A 15,583-nucleotide genomic window follows, 5' to 3' on the forward strand; every position below is an offset into this window, starting at 1 on the left:
TCTAGGCGCCACTGTCTGGAGCCGCCCGACCGCTACGGTCGCAGGTTCGAATCCTGCCTCGGGCATGGATATATGTGCTGTCCTTAGGTTAGTTAGGTTTAAGTAGTTCTAAGTTCTAGGGGACTGATGACCTCTGAAGTTGAGTCCCATAGTGCTCAGAGCCATTTGAACCAAGGTACAGATAGTAATAAGTCTACATCTACATCTACATGGTTACTCTGCAATCCACACATAAGTGCCTGGCAGAGGATTCATCGAACCATTTTCATACTACATCTCCACCATTCCACTTTCGAATGGCACGTGAGAAAAAGGAACACCTAAATCTTTCCGTTCGAGCTCGGATTTCTCTTATTTTATTATGACGATAATTCCTCCCTACGTAGATGGGTGTCAACAAAGTATTTTCACATACAGAAGAGAAAGTTGTCGATTGAAATTTCGCAAATAGATCTCGCCGCAAAGAAAACCTCCTGTGTTTCAGTGACTGCCACCCCCAACTCGCGTATCACATCAGTGACACTCTCACCCCTATGGGGCGATAACACGAAACGAGCTGCCCTTCTTTGCACTTTTACGATGTCCTCCGTGAACCTTACCTGGTAAGGATCCCATATCGCGCAGCAGTATTCCAGCAGAGGACGTACAAGTGTAATGTAGGCTGTCTCTTTAGTGCGTTTGTCGCATATTCTAAGTGTTCTGCCAACGAAGCGCAGTCTTTGCTTCGCCTTCCCCACAATATTATCTATGTCCTCTTTCAAATTTAATTTGCTCGTAATTGTAATTCCTAGGTACTTAGTCGAATTGACAGCCCTTAGATTTGTGCAGTTTATCGTATACCCAAAATTTATCGGATTTATTTTAGTAGCCATGTCGATGACCTCGACTTTTCTTTGTTTAGAGCCTATTCCCACTTTTCGCACCATACAGAAATTCTCTATAGATCATTTCGTAATTGGAATTGATCGTCTGAGAATTTTACCAGACGGTAAATTACAGTGGTATCTGCAAACAATCTAAGGGGGCTGCTCAGATTGTCACCTAGATCATTCATCTAAATCAGGAACAGCAGAGGGCCTATGACACTACCTTGCGGAACGCCAGATATCACTTCTGTTCTACTCGATGATTTACCGTCTATCCCTACGAACTGTGACCTCTCTGAGAGGAAATCACGAATCCAATCACACAACTGAGACTATACTCGACGTGCAGGCATCTTGATTAATAGTTGCTTGTGAGGAACGATATGAAAAGCCTTCTGGAAATCTAGGAATATGGAATCGATCTGAGATCCGTCGACAGCATTCTTTACTTCATGGGAACAAAGAGCTAACTGTGTTGCACAAGAACGATATTTTCTGAATCCGTGTTGGTTACGTATCAATACGTCATTTTCTTCTAGGTGATTCATAATGTTCGAGTACAGTATATGCTCCAAAATCCTACTACAAACTGAGGTCAGTCATATGGGTCTGTAATTCAATGGACTACTCCTATTTCCTTTCTTGAATATATCCAAATGGCGGCCACACCTGACAGCGCTTAACTTCGGTGATCTGACGGGAACCGGTGTACCCACTGCGGCAAGGCCGTTGCCCAAGTGCATCGTAGGCGAGGCGATAATTCGAATCCCGCTATCACTCACTTTTCAACATACATTTTTTTCATCACTGGTCACATTATTTAAATTATGTTACATTTGAGAGGTAATATAATGAAAAACACCACTTATAGTGAATTTCATTTGTTGTTTGACTGTTTACAATTTGTAATTAAAGTTTCAAGAACGAGGGACAGGCTTGGATAGACCATATTAAACTTGGATAAATAATGGTACGAATGACGTTATTCACAATCAGTAATATACAAAGTCGCAATGTGCCGGACCACAAGAGTAATGTGCAATTACTCTTCGCCAGCCGGTGTGGCCGCGCGGTTCTAGGCGCTTCAGTCTGGAACCGCGTGACCAATATGGTCGCAGGTTCGAATCCGGCCTCTGGCATGGATGTGTGTGATGTACTTAGGTTAGTTACGTTTAAGTAGTTCTAAGTTCTAGGGGACTGATGACCACAGATGTTAAGTTCCATAGTACTCAGAGCCAATTACTCTTCGGATGTGCTCTCGACATCACACTTTGCAGGATGGTATTTGTCATACAGACACGGAAACATAAACTGTAACTTCATGCAAATAAACGTGTTTCTTTTTTTTTGTTATATTATCTCTCAAATGTCATAGAAAGTAAATAATATGTCCAGTGATGAAAAAATAGATTAATGATTAAATCCGGGAGCCAAACCGCCGCATCATGCACGTTCATCTTACGAATCTCGAACGACAAAAACTTTTTTTTTTTCAATTTTGTTCGTTGTAATTGGTCGTAGCGGGCGTTACATGACATCCGTTGACGTCCATTGTTGAGCCCTTCACTCAGGTTTTTTATTACCGAGACCATGCAACTCTCTGACCGAACACGCTGAGTTACCGTGCCAGGGGGTGGGCGAGCGGTTCTAGGCTGTACAGTCTGGAACTGCGCGACCGCTACGGTCGCAGGTTCGAATCCTGCCTCGGGCATGGTTGTGTGTGGTGTCCTTAGGTTAGTTAGGTTTAAGTAGTTCTAAGTTCTAGGGGATTGATGACCTCAGACGTTAAGTCCCATAGTGCTCAGAGCCATTTGAACCATTTCTACCGTGCCGGCTTTCACTCAGCCACCATGAACTCTAACGGCCGGCACCAAAGTACAGATACATAACCCATATAATAGACGCGTAAAACTTCTCTTCCGAGTTTCTCGGAATTGCCAGAGTAGTGCCCCTTACTACTTGCGCACTGTATTGTTTCACTGGAATACTAAAGGCGAACAAAGATTGAAGTAAATCTGTGGTACCAGCGTCATGGCCTCCCCTCGTAAGTGCAAAACCAATAAACTTTAAGACATGTGTCGAAAATCTCGATATCGACCTGTGTGCACTCTCAAAATGTGTACAGGATACATGGTTAAACCTCAACCCACACAAAACCCAAACGGAACCTGATTGGTCTTTCTAGGCTCATTAGTCCTAAATATCGGGACTCCTACCATCTTTATCCATAAATAGAGAAATATAAACGTCTCTTTTTCGCAAAGAGTCCAGGAGCAATAACAGACGAAAATCTAAATTGGAATGAGCACGTAACTGCAGTTTGCAAGTAGGATTCTCTACATGCCCTACGAAAATATGAAAGCCTCTTTCCTCTTGACGTGAAAAAGAAACTTGTACAAACACTTACGCTTCCAGTTATTGATTACCGTCATGTTATAGTGCAAGGCCTTTTTCAGAAAAGCTCATGGACCCTGGAAGTGGTTATGACTGTCTGTGTTCGTTATATCTCTGATGTTCGACTCTTTGATCGAATCTTCTCTGTCCCATTCCATAGTTCAACCACTTTCTCCAAGTGCTTCTCAACAGCAGGAACCCGACTCTGGAATAACCTCCCGCATTATAGTAGAGAACTGAATAACAACTGCAACTTCAGAAGACGGTTAATGACTTATCTACCGAGGCGACAATAAGCATTACCATTGTCCCCGTGGCACTAGTTACTCAAGTAAAAACTTTTTTCCAAACGGAACTTCCTCATTTACCAGTATTCTTAGCCGATGCCGTCTCGTTAAATTTCCTTTTCCCAGAACTCGTTATATCATAAACATCTATTTTGTGCACCAATAAACTATTTTATATTTGCCCCTATTATTATTATTATTATTATTATTATTATTATTATTATTACTATCACAATTGTGGCATCAGCTGTAGTAGTAAAAGTACTGCCGGTATGAGTTTATTAGTTCATACTATTTACTCACACTGCCATTTCAGACACTCAAATCATTTTAATTGTACTTATCATATTAAAATTGTTATTTCTTAGGAAGCTATGATGTAAAAAATGTATTGTATGTGTGAAACACTGGTCCGATGTAACAGAAGGGCTCATGGGCCTCATCATATCGGGTTAAACAAATAAATAAATAAATAAATAAATAAATAAATATATATATATATATATATATATATATATATATATATATATATATATATATGTACAGCGTTAACCATATCCGTTACTTAGTCTTTTGTCAGCTGTCAAAAAGGTTGCACGCGTTTTGGTAGACTTTTTCTGGCCTTCTCCCTTTATCGTCGTAGAGTCGGCGTGTCAACCTGGATTTGGCCGTGTTACTGATAGACGGTAACTAACCCGCCCGAATAGCCGTGCGTGTTAAACCGCCACTTTCGGAACGGGGAGGTACGCCAGTCCCTGATCGAATCCACCCAGTGGGTTAACGACGAGAGTCGGTCTGACGGTCAACCTGGATGTGGTTTTTACGCAGATTCCCATATCCCGCTTGGTGATTACCGGGCGGGTGCTGAAGTCCCGTCTCGCTTACTCGATACGCACATATTTAGAAACTCGCTCACGTGCACACGCAGACAGTTGGGGCACTCATATTCCGTGCATGGGCGAAACGGGGTCGTGACAGAAAGGGCATCCGGCTACCCCTTCAACTAACCATGCCAAATCCGCCAGTAAACATTCCGACCCTGCTCAGAATCAGGACAAAGGCACAAAAAAAGGAGGCGGTAGAGGGCAGCCGGATCCTATTCCTGCCTTCACCCATTCCCCCTGAAAAGAAATTTGTGTGATCCGTATATCTGCGTGTAGTGTTGTCCCATGTGAAAGTGGGACAACGTGTAAGAAGTTTTTTCGAAGTGTATAATTGACATGGGACGTGGGTAGCATCCCAGTATTCACCTCCTCGGATGCAGGAAACTGGCCGCCGGGTGCATTCGCTCCGGGGCCGGCGCTCCTCTCCTAATCCCGGAAGCGGTGTGCTAACGTGCTCGGATATCCGGGTGGATACACGCGTTTTGCCCGTACATGAGATTATTTGTTTAGTATAAAAATGGACCAGAGAATTTTTATCACATATTGCTGAAACAACGGAATAGAATGCCGCAAAGTTATAGTGATGATAAGTATTGCTTTAGGTGAGTCTGGTGTAAGCGAAACAAGGTTTAAGAGTGGCAAAGGCGTCTTGGAAAATGTCGTAGAAGGTAATGAAGATGACTAGCGCTCTGGACGTCCTGAATAACAACCGGAGAAGCGCTCTTCATGTTGACACCTAAGCAGGCTCTAGCCGTGAAATGTTTTCCGTTCTTTTCGGTACGAAACGTGTGACAGGAAAAATTGTTCAAAAATTGTTGAATTTCGAGCGAAGACAGCTGCGGATGACACTTGCTCAACAGTCTCTAGATGAAGTCAGCAACGATGCAGAACTATTGAAACGTGTCATCATAAGTGATGAAACGTCGGTTTACGAATATGACGTCAAAACTAAGGCTCAGTCGTATCAGAACGCCGAGACCTAAAAAAATCTCGACAAGAGCGGAGACATGTGAAGGTTGTGCGCACTGTTTTCTTCGATTCCAGCTTAGTGATGAATGAATTTCTACCAAAAGGTCAAACGATTAGTAAGGAGTACTACTTACAGGTTCAACGCCTTTTGCGTGAAGCAGTAAGAAAAAGCTGCTTTCTAGCGAAACATTTCGAGGCTCCTTCCACTACGAAAATGAACCTATCCACATTTCGTAAATTTTTGCCCAAAAATAATAATGTAGTAATACCTCAGCTTCCGTATTCACCAGAGATGGTCGGCACGTAACGTTGCCTGTTCCCAAAATTAAAGAAAGCTTAAAAGGCCGTTATTTTGGAAATATAGATGATATTCAAAATGAATCTCTGAATGAGCTAAGTGCCGTCACTAACACCGAGTTCCGGAAGAATTTCGGAAATTGGAAGAAGCGACGTGATAAGTGTATAATATCTCATGGTGACCACTCCGAAGGGGGTAGCACGGATATAGAGGTATAAATAAAATTATTTTCAGGAAATAAAATTTCCTGTTATTTCGTGAACACACCTCATATATTGAAGGAAGAATGTTAGGGTTCAACGTCACCTCGCTGACGATTCGGAAAGGAAGGGGAAAGAAATCGGCTGTGGACTTTCTAAGGAACCATCCCGCATTCGCGTAGGCTGATTTTCCTAAATCACGTAAAACTTAAATCTGGTTGGGAATCGAACAACTGTCTTTCGGAATACGAGTCAGGTGTCTTACTACAGTGCTATTAAGTTTTTTTCCTAACCATAAGGAGGTATCTCATTCATACTTTCTATAATGCTACAAAAAGTTCCGGTGAAGCTTGATACACCATTCCAGTGAAGGTTCAGAACAATGTAGGAATCGCATATTGATATCCTAGAAAAAGACGTAGTTGCGATTGTTTACCATTAACTTTGCCCGGTGCCTTGCAGAACGTCGCATGTGCATGAAGGTTAAGGAGAAACGATGAGGTAAGTCACCCATTGTCATAATCAAGGGAAACACATTTTTAACTTGAAAAATTTGCGCTAGAAACTTACTTCATACGCATCAGCACAAGCTGAATAACTAGTTGGCCCTGACTCGCTTTCCTAGTGTAATTGTCATTCTTGAAATTTTGTCATTTTTACCATTCTTTGTCAATCTTGGATGTTAGTAATTTGTGTTCTTAGCATCTACCTCTTCGAAAACGGATGATAGCTAAAACTGGTCAATAATGGAAAAAAATAACTGGGTGACGGAGAAAAAAGCTGTCGTTTCAGAAATTTTTCATGACTGTGCCTACCCGCAGAAAGAAAAGCAATTAGCACATCCAGTATCACGCCCGAAAGAGAACTGTTTCTGATGCACAATGTCTCATATAGGCACTGGTATTCACTTCTTCTTGTACTAGTGTGAAACCTAATAGCTAATTTGTGTCACACTTTCATTCATGGTGTTGAATTTTCAATCTTTCTCCACCATTGATTAGATCTTGGACGAAAGCAAATAATTCAGCATGAGTCCCTAAGGGAGCCTTAGCGTACCAGTTTGCCAGTCATGCAGTCCGAACACTTGCTATAACAAATGGAGGTGAGCGTTAACATTCACGTATGCAAGCACTGTGATGGGACCTATACACTCTACTCCTACAACAATGTGTAATTTATTTGTCAAACTATGTACACTACATTATTTTATCATTAAAATAAAAGTATTGTCTACAATTATCACATACAATATTGTTGTAGGCCGCTGTATGTTGTGTACGACAGTGTATCTCCAATGTGAACACAGACTATTTTGTGGTTCAATACATGTCAGACTATTTTTAACAAGTTAGAACTAAAATTGTTTTAAAATAGGAGAAGTCGGATACACGTCATTTATTATGTGAAATAATACATAATACAATAATCACATCACTACATCGGTTTAGAATCTCAGTTTTGTTTATTTAGTTCTGTGCCATTGTAATTAAATTAATTTACTGAAAGTTTAACCAGCATTCCCTCCACTTACTTTAAATCATCATCTGAGCGTGAGAAAATGGTAACATCTCATATATCTCAATGAATATTCCATGTTTATACGTTTAAAATGTTTGGCACACAAAATTCTTATCATGAACCAAAGCCAATAGACACAGCTGGACTTTTGGTCCAGCAATGAATATACACGGAGTTTCACAATTGTTATTAAAGGCTTCTGGGGGTTGTAGAAGGGACTTAGTAGATAGTCTTGATAAGGAACCTATAACCTTAAATGTACCGTTTCGATGTAAAATAAGTTTGAAGATCGCATCATTTTCAAATCTCCAGCCTCGCGGAGGAGCTCTGACATTTGAGCTCTACAGGAACTTCTCCACATGTGACTCTGTTGTTCGTTGCTCAATTTGTATCTGCGACGCAAGCTTTCATACACACTGCCAACAAATCCAGATGTGTACAACTTAATTTCTACTGCCATCAGAATCCGTTCAAGGAGGTCTTCTTCCATCTGTACAGGAGATTCTTCGTATGAACCCGCGAGAAAAGGTCCAAAGGAGTTAAAATCTGGTGATCGTGGTGGCCAAAGAACTGGTCCAGCTCCACCTATCTATCTTTCATCGCATGTCTAGATGACATGTTGGCCGACGCCACGTGCAAAATGTGTGGGTGCGCCATTACGCTGCAACCACATTTGCTGAAGGAGCTACGGCGGCGAATATTCCAAGTACTTCTAAAGCAGCTTTTTCCGGAATTTGAGGTACCGGAGATCCGTTACGCGGTATGGAAGACGGCACGGACTAGTAAGACGACCAGCTCGCACACTGATATTGAACAGTTCTTGAAATCCGTGTGGATGCGTGGCATGAGGACTTTCGTCATCTAGAATCTGACTGTTTTAACAGTTGAAAACAGGCTTTATCCTAAAAACAACGGAGCGTAGAAATTACGCCATGCCTTCACAGTGATGTAGAAGCCATTAATTGACACGTAGCGGAAGATCTACCGGAGTCAATGGATGAATGTTCTTCCGGCGCCAACGGTAGAGCTGTTTGCGATGAAGAGTATGCCAAACGCTCGCGCGGGGCACGTCCATCTCACGGGCAGTTTTTCGGCTGTTCATCATTGGGCTCTTTTCCGCGTAACGAAGGACGTCCTCTTCAAGTTCGAGAGTACGGTACATCCGTGGAGCACCACAGTCAACTTTCCTACTGTAGTTGCGAACTACGAATGCACCTGTTTCTCACAGTCGTTGCAGTCGGACGAAAACGCATATGACGGATAACGTTATTTGTGCATGTGTTCTGCGGCTCTTTTACTGTTTCCAGCTTCATCGTAAATTGTTAACATCTCTGCAAATTTCCGTTAACTATCAACATCCCTGTGTACTCCTCAAATGCGTATTTCGCCATTCTGTACCGTACCAGTGGCCCTTACTACCCAAAGACGAAATGACAAGTGGGCAGAACACTAAAGCGGTGGTTGTAAACAAAGGACACATTACGTCAGGGTGCTGATGATGGCGCCCACTTCTCATTTTACGTGTGTGCCGCAAAGCGGGCGCTTTGAAAGTGATCTGACCTACAGCATTCTTTTAGATTCAAACAGCGGATTTCCGTAAATGGATTCCTTATGAAAATGTTATGTACGAGGGTAAGTCAATTAGTTATAAAATTTTACTGTAATCAAATGGGAAACTTACAAGAACATGATTTTTGACATAGTCTCCGCGTGTTTCAACGCACTTGGTCCATCGTTGTACAAGCTTCCTGATGCCCTCATGAAAGAAGGTTCTCGGTTGAGCTGCAAGCCAGGAATGCACCGCTTCTTTCACTGCTTCGTCCAAGGCAATTCGACGGCCCCGTAATGCCTGTTTGAGTGGACCAAACAAGTGATAGTCAAAAGGGGCAAGATCGGGACTATATAGCGGATGATCCAGTACTTCGAATTTCAGTTTCTGGAGCGTTTCAGCAGTGTGAGCAGCAGTATGCGGACGGGCATTGTCGTGCAACAACACAACACCTTTTGACAGCAATCCTCGGTGTTTGTTTCGAATTGCAGGCTTCAGCGTGGCAGTAAGCATCTCACTGTAACGTGCACTGTTCATTGTTGTGCACCTTTCCCCATAATGTTCCAGTACTGGTCCTTGTGTGTCCCAAAAAACTGTAAGCATCAGTTTTCCTGCGGACGGTTGGATCTTGAGATTTTCCTTGCGCGGCAAAGTTGGATGTTTCCATTCCATACTCTGTCGTTTATTCTCCGGCTCGTAATGATGGATCCATGTTTCGTCACCAGTAACGATCCTGTCTAAGAAGTTGTCCCCATCGTTACCATAGCGATTCAAATGTTTTTTGCAGATGTCCAAGTGCGTATGTTTATTCAACTTTGTGAGTTGTTTTGGGCCCATCTTGCACAAACTTTATAAAACCCAAATCTGTTGTGGATGATTTCGTAGACAAAAGCGTGACTAATTTGGATACGATGTGCCACTTCGTCAATCGTTAATCCTCTGTCTAAGAGAATCATTTCACGTGAGTGCCCAATGGTTTCTTCATTTGTTGCGGTAAACGGTCGTCTGGCTCCTTCATCGTGCGTAACACTTTTGCAAACATTTCGGAATTTTTCTATCCATTCGTAGACACTCCGTTGTGGCAAAACACTGTTCCCGTACTGTACCGAAATTCTTTGATTAATTTCGGCCCCTGATACGCCTTCCGACCACAAAAGACGAATCACTGAACGTTGCTCTTCTGTAGTGCAAATAGACAGCGGAGCAGCCATGATTAACAGCACAGCAGCGGTAACGAAACTAACCTAGTAGCTTGGATATTGCAAAGATATAACAATAAATAAACAATTCATGCGTCATCAACGTAAAACGGCAGTACTACCAAATATAACTAAATTTCGGCTAATAATTGACTTACCCTCGTATTAAGTCCATTCCACACTCCCTAGAAGCTTGTAACAGTAACTGTGAAACACCCAGTATGCAACTATTACTGTACTTAGACCTCAAATCCTCGTGTGGCTATCCTGATATAGTTCTGTGTGGTATCCATTAAAGTATTCAGGCACCAGCAGAGCTGACGTTCTTCCTATCTTTTTCTTTTTCGAGCGATCCCTCTACCACATAATCAGAAACTGCGAACAGAAATGTCAGAAGTCAGAAGCGAAAATGTCTGTGAAAATCTCTTGCGCTGGGTGCTCCATAGCTTGTATGTAAAGGAGTTACATAAAAATAAGGAAACAGGGCGAGAAACATATGCTTGAACATGTATGTAGATGGTACTGAAGCCTGCAGGTTGCGCTGCTGTATTTGACCACGAAAGACACCTGTAAAATGTCCTTAATACGTCGCATCTGCCGGTCGTGGCCACAACGATGTTCTATGTTCCTGTGAGTGTGTCAAGTCGGAGCCAAGTGCATCTGATCGTCGGAAAATATTGGTGTTCGTATGGTGGGTCCTTGTGAAACAAAGGTAGCTGACGTGTCTGCTGCTTCAACAGGCACTGTATTGAAGACGTATATCGCATACAGGAAAAAGCGGAAAACATCGGCTAAGGCACAGCACGAACGAAAATCTGTGTTGATTCATCTTGACGGAAGGTCATTGAACAGGATTGTGGCAAAAAATAAGACGACGACAGCTGCAAAAGTCACTGCAGAACTAAACGTCGCACTCGCGAAACGTGTCAGCACCAATGCGACACGAAGTGAGCTCCAGATAGCGAACTTGAATTTCAGAACCACACATCAGAGATGCGAATACCCATAACAGGAAAAAGTTGTGCCGATGTCTATAGAACAATGGAAGGAAGTCATTTGGTGGGATGATTCTTGTTTCCACTGTTTCCAACTGCTGGCCGAGTTTACGTCCCAGGACTGAATCAAGACTGAAACATTGCGGGGGTTCAGTGATGATTTCGCAGCCATATCGTGGTATTCGATGGGCTCCATTATTGCTCTGCAAGTGAGCATAACTGTCAAACATTATGTCACCATCTTGCCTGGTCTGGTCCATATCATGACACAATTCCACTCCCCAATGGTGACACTGTGTTCCAAAGCGAAAGGGCCCCTATTCATATAGCTCGCATCGTTCAGGGTTGGTTTTGTGAGCGCGAGGATGAATTATCACATCTCTTCTGGCCCTCTCGGTCAACAGACCTCACTATTATTGAGCCTTTAAGATCTATTTCGAAGAAAAGGGCGTGTAATCGGTGTCCACCGCCATCGTATTTACCTGAATTTGCAACTATTTTGCAGGGAGAATGATATAAGATCATCTTGAAAAGCATACAGTGTCTACACTCCTGGAAATGGAAAAAAGAACACATTGACACCGGTGTGTCAGACCCACCATACTTGCTCCGGACACTGCGAGAGGGCTGTACAAGCAATGATCACACGCACGGCACAGCGGACACACCAGGAACCGCGGTGTTGGCCGTCGAATGGCGCTAGCTGCGCAGCATTTGTGCACCGCCGCCGTCAGTGTCAGCCAGTTTGCCGTGGCATACGGAGCTCCATCGCAGTCTTTAACACTGGTAGCATGCCGCGACAGCGTGGACGTGAACCGTATGTGCAGTTGACGTACTTTGAGCGAGGGCGTATAGTGGGTATGCGGGGGGCCGGGTGGACGTACCGCCGAATGGCTCAACACGTGGGGCGTGAGGTCTCCACAGTACATCGATGTTGTCGCCAGTGGTCGGCGGAAGGTGCACGTGCCCGTCGACCTGGGACCGGACCGCAGCGACCCACGGATGCACGCCAAGACCGTAGGATCCTACGCAGTGCCGTAGGGGACCGCACCGCCACTTCCCAGCAAATTAGGGACACTGTTGCTCCTGGGGTATCGGCGAGGACCATTCGCAACCGTCTCCATGAAGCTGGGCTACGGTCCCGCACACCGTTAGGCCGTCTTCCGCTCACGCCCCAACATCGTGCAGCCCGCCTCCAGTGGTGTCGCGACAGGCGTGAATGGAGGGACGAATGGAGACGTGTCGTCTTCAGCGATGAGAGTCGCTTCTGCGTTGGTGCCAATGATGGTCGTATGCGTGTTTGGCGCCGTGCAGGTGAGCGCCACAATCAGGACTGCATACGACCGAGGCACACAGGGCCAACACCTGGCATCATGGTGTGGGGAGCGATCTCCTACACTGGCCGTGCACCACTGGTGATCCTCGAGGGGACACTGAATAGTGCACGGTACATCCAAACCGTCATCGAACCCATCGTTCTATCATTCCTAGACCGGCAAGGGAACTTGCTGTTCCAACAGGACAATGCACGTCCGCATGTATCCCGTGCCACCCAACGTGCTCTAGAAGGTGTAAGTCAACTACCCCGGCCAGCAAGATCTCCGGATCTGTCCCCCATTGAGCATGTTTGGGACTGGATGAAGCGTCGTCTCACGCGGTCTGCACGTCCAGCACGAACGCTGGTCCAACTGAGGCGTCAGGTGGAAATGGCATGGCAAGCCGTTCCACAGGACTACATCCAGCATCTCTACGATCGTCTCCATGGGAGAATAGCAGCCTGCATTGCTGCGAAAGGTGGATATACACTGTACTAGTGCCGACATTGTGCATGCTCTGTTGCCTGTGTCTATGTGCCTGTGGTTCTGTCAGTGTGATCATGTGATGTATCTGACCCCAGGAATGTGTCAATAAAGTTTCCCCTTCCTGGGACAATGAATTCACGGTGTTCTTATTTCAATTTCCAGGAGTGTATATTCATCAACTCTGAGATGCTTGGAAGCTGTTCTATATGCCAATGGTTTTCCTACATCGTATTAGGCGTGGTAATGTGTTGCGTTTGTGGTGTTTCCATATTTTTGTCAAGCCTGTGTATTTCATAGAGGACATCTTGTTGTATACCATGAGCTGTATTTGAAAAGAATTTATTTGCAACTTCGGTAATAGGCCAACAGCCCAATATCAGTGGCATATGGTGCTGTTTTTAATCTCCATACGGCATTTTTGTTTTTTAGAAAAGCCTGTCGTTTTGGCGACGACGTTCTATTTCATCATCTAACGATTTTTAGTGTAGCATAATTGGACTGAATTACAAGCTGCACAAACTTATATTTTTCAAGAGGTTCGCTACCAACGGTGTAATTGTTTCGAGAAACTGTATTTACAGTCGACGTGTACGGTATCACGATTCGAGATATTGTACTTTATCTAATATTTTCTAGATATTTTCACGCTCTGAAACAAAAGTATTTTGGTTAATCATTTGAAGCCGGAGTTGTCGTATGCTTCTGGGTTTAGAAACGATTATTTGTTGAGAATTTTAACGAAGTACTGTCGCTGTATACGACTGCACCTATCTAATTACATGTACGTCGCTTTCTCCGGTTAAAAGTAGTGACAACAGAAAAATGCACTGCACTATCTCAGCCAAATTAGCAGCAAAATACTTGTGCGTTCAATTTGGACGGAACGGTAACGGAAGGCAGATGTGCAATCCCTGATAGTTAATATGAGACGAACACTGATCAGCCATAACATTGACCTACTATCGACATAAGCACGTCCAGGTGATAGCAGCGTCACCTGGCGAAGAATGACTGCCAGTCAGACACACGCACTGTACGTGTAGTATCAGTGAGCGTCTTCTCTGCGTGTACAATGGGAAAGCCGCGACATCTATCTGAATGTGAGTCAGGGCAGATTGTGACGGTCCAGAGGCTCAGTACGAGCATTTGGGAAACTGCACGTCTTGTCGAGTATTCTAGGAGTTCTGTGGTTAGTGTCTTCAACAAGTGGCGAAACCAAGGTGAAACCACGCCCAGACGTCGTGGGGTTGGCCTGCCACTCCTCATTACAGATGTCGAACGTCGTACAGTGGGCAGACTAGTAAAACAGGACAGGCGGCGACCTGCTACGGAACTAACATCAGACTATATTTCGGAGCAGATTACAAGTGTGTCTGAACACACAGTTCACTGGGAACTCCTAACGATGGGTTCAAATGGTTCAAATGCCTCTGAGAACTATGGGACGTAACTGCTGAGGTCATCAGTCCCCTAGAACTTAGAACTACTTAAACCTAACTAACCTAAGGACATCACACACATGCATATCCAAGGCAGGATTCGAACCTGTGACCGTAGCGGTCGCGCGGTTCCAGACTGTAGCGCCTAGAACCGCTCGGCTACTCCGACCGGCCCTAACGATGGGTTGCGCAGCCAACGACCAATGCATGTTAACGCAACGGTATCGACAACTACGACTGAAATAGGCACGTGACCATCGGCACTGGCGTTAGCGCAATGACAGCGCGTTGCGTAGTCTAATTAATCCCGATACCTTCTTCATCATGCTGACGGGAGGGCACGAATCCGTCGTCTTCCAGGGAACAGCTTCTTGACGACTCTACTGCGGGACGGAGACAAGATGGCTACGGCTCACTTATGCTCTGGGCGTCCACGGGTCCAGTACAGCTCATGCAACGCACTTTTACAGCCAAGACGTATCGTACACTGGTTGCATACCACGTACACCCCTTCATGACGATCGTGTTTTCCTATGGAAATGGCGTTTTTCAACAAGATAATGCGCCATGTCACAAGGCCAGGAGTTGATGGTGGAGTTAGAGGAACACAATGGCGAGTTAAATTATGTTGGCCGTCCAAGTCTCCAGATCTGAATCCGATCAAACACTTCTGGATGTGATTGAATGTGGCGTGACAGCTCATCCTCGGAATTTAGAGGAATTAGGTGACGTGTGTTTTTGTGTGTGTGTGTGTGTGTGTGTGTGTAAGTGTTTGCGCAGATGTGGTGCCAACTCCTTCCAGCGACCTACCAAGGCCTCGTTGCTTCCATACCACCACACGTCGCCGCTGTTATCCGTTCCAAAGGTCGTTAGACAGGTGGTCATAATATTCTGGCTGATCAGTATATGGGTGCTACGGAATTGAAAAGACTTCCCAGTGCAGAAAAAGATGTTACGATCCAGATCCATGCCCGTCTCAACGCTCGATTTTGTGGCTAAAAATTGTGTGCCAGTAATACGAAACGTTCAAGCCACAGAAGCCGCACAGGCACACCACACGGTTTTCTACCACCTCCATTCGTACAGATCAATGGATTGTACTAGAAAATTAAATAAAAAATGCTGTTTCCAAAATTTAAGAAAGTACAAAATTTATCTTATTGAGAAATAAAACAAATGCACG

General features: G+C 44.3%; 1 protein-coding gene across 1 annotated transcript in view; it reads left to right on the top strand.

The window, feature by feature from the left end:
- Window positions 1-15,583, top strand: part of LOC124712377 — a 395,369-nt gene that overhangs the window by 341,683 nt on the left and 38,103 nt on the right. The gene's annotated exons all lie outside the window — the stretch shown is intronic.

Source organism: Schistocerca piceifrons, chromosome 8 (assembly GCF_021461385.2).
Source record: "Schistocerca piceifrons isolate TAMUIC-IGC-003096 chromosome 8, iqSchPice1.1, whole genome shotgun sequence".
Lineage (NCBI taxonomy): Eukaryota > Metazoa > Arthropoda > Insecta > Orthoptera > Acrididae > Schistocerca > Schistocerca piceifrons.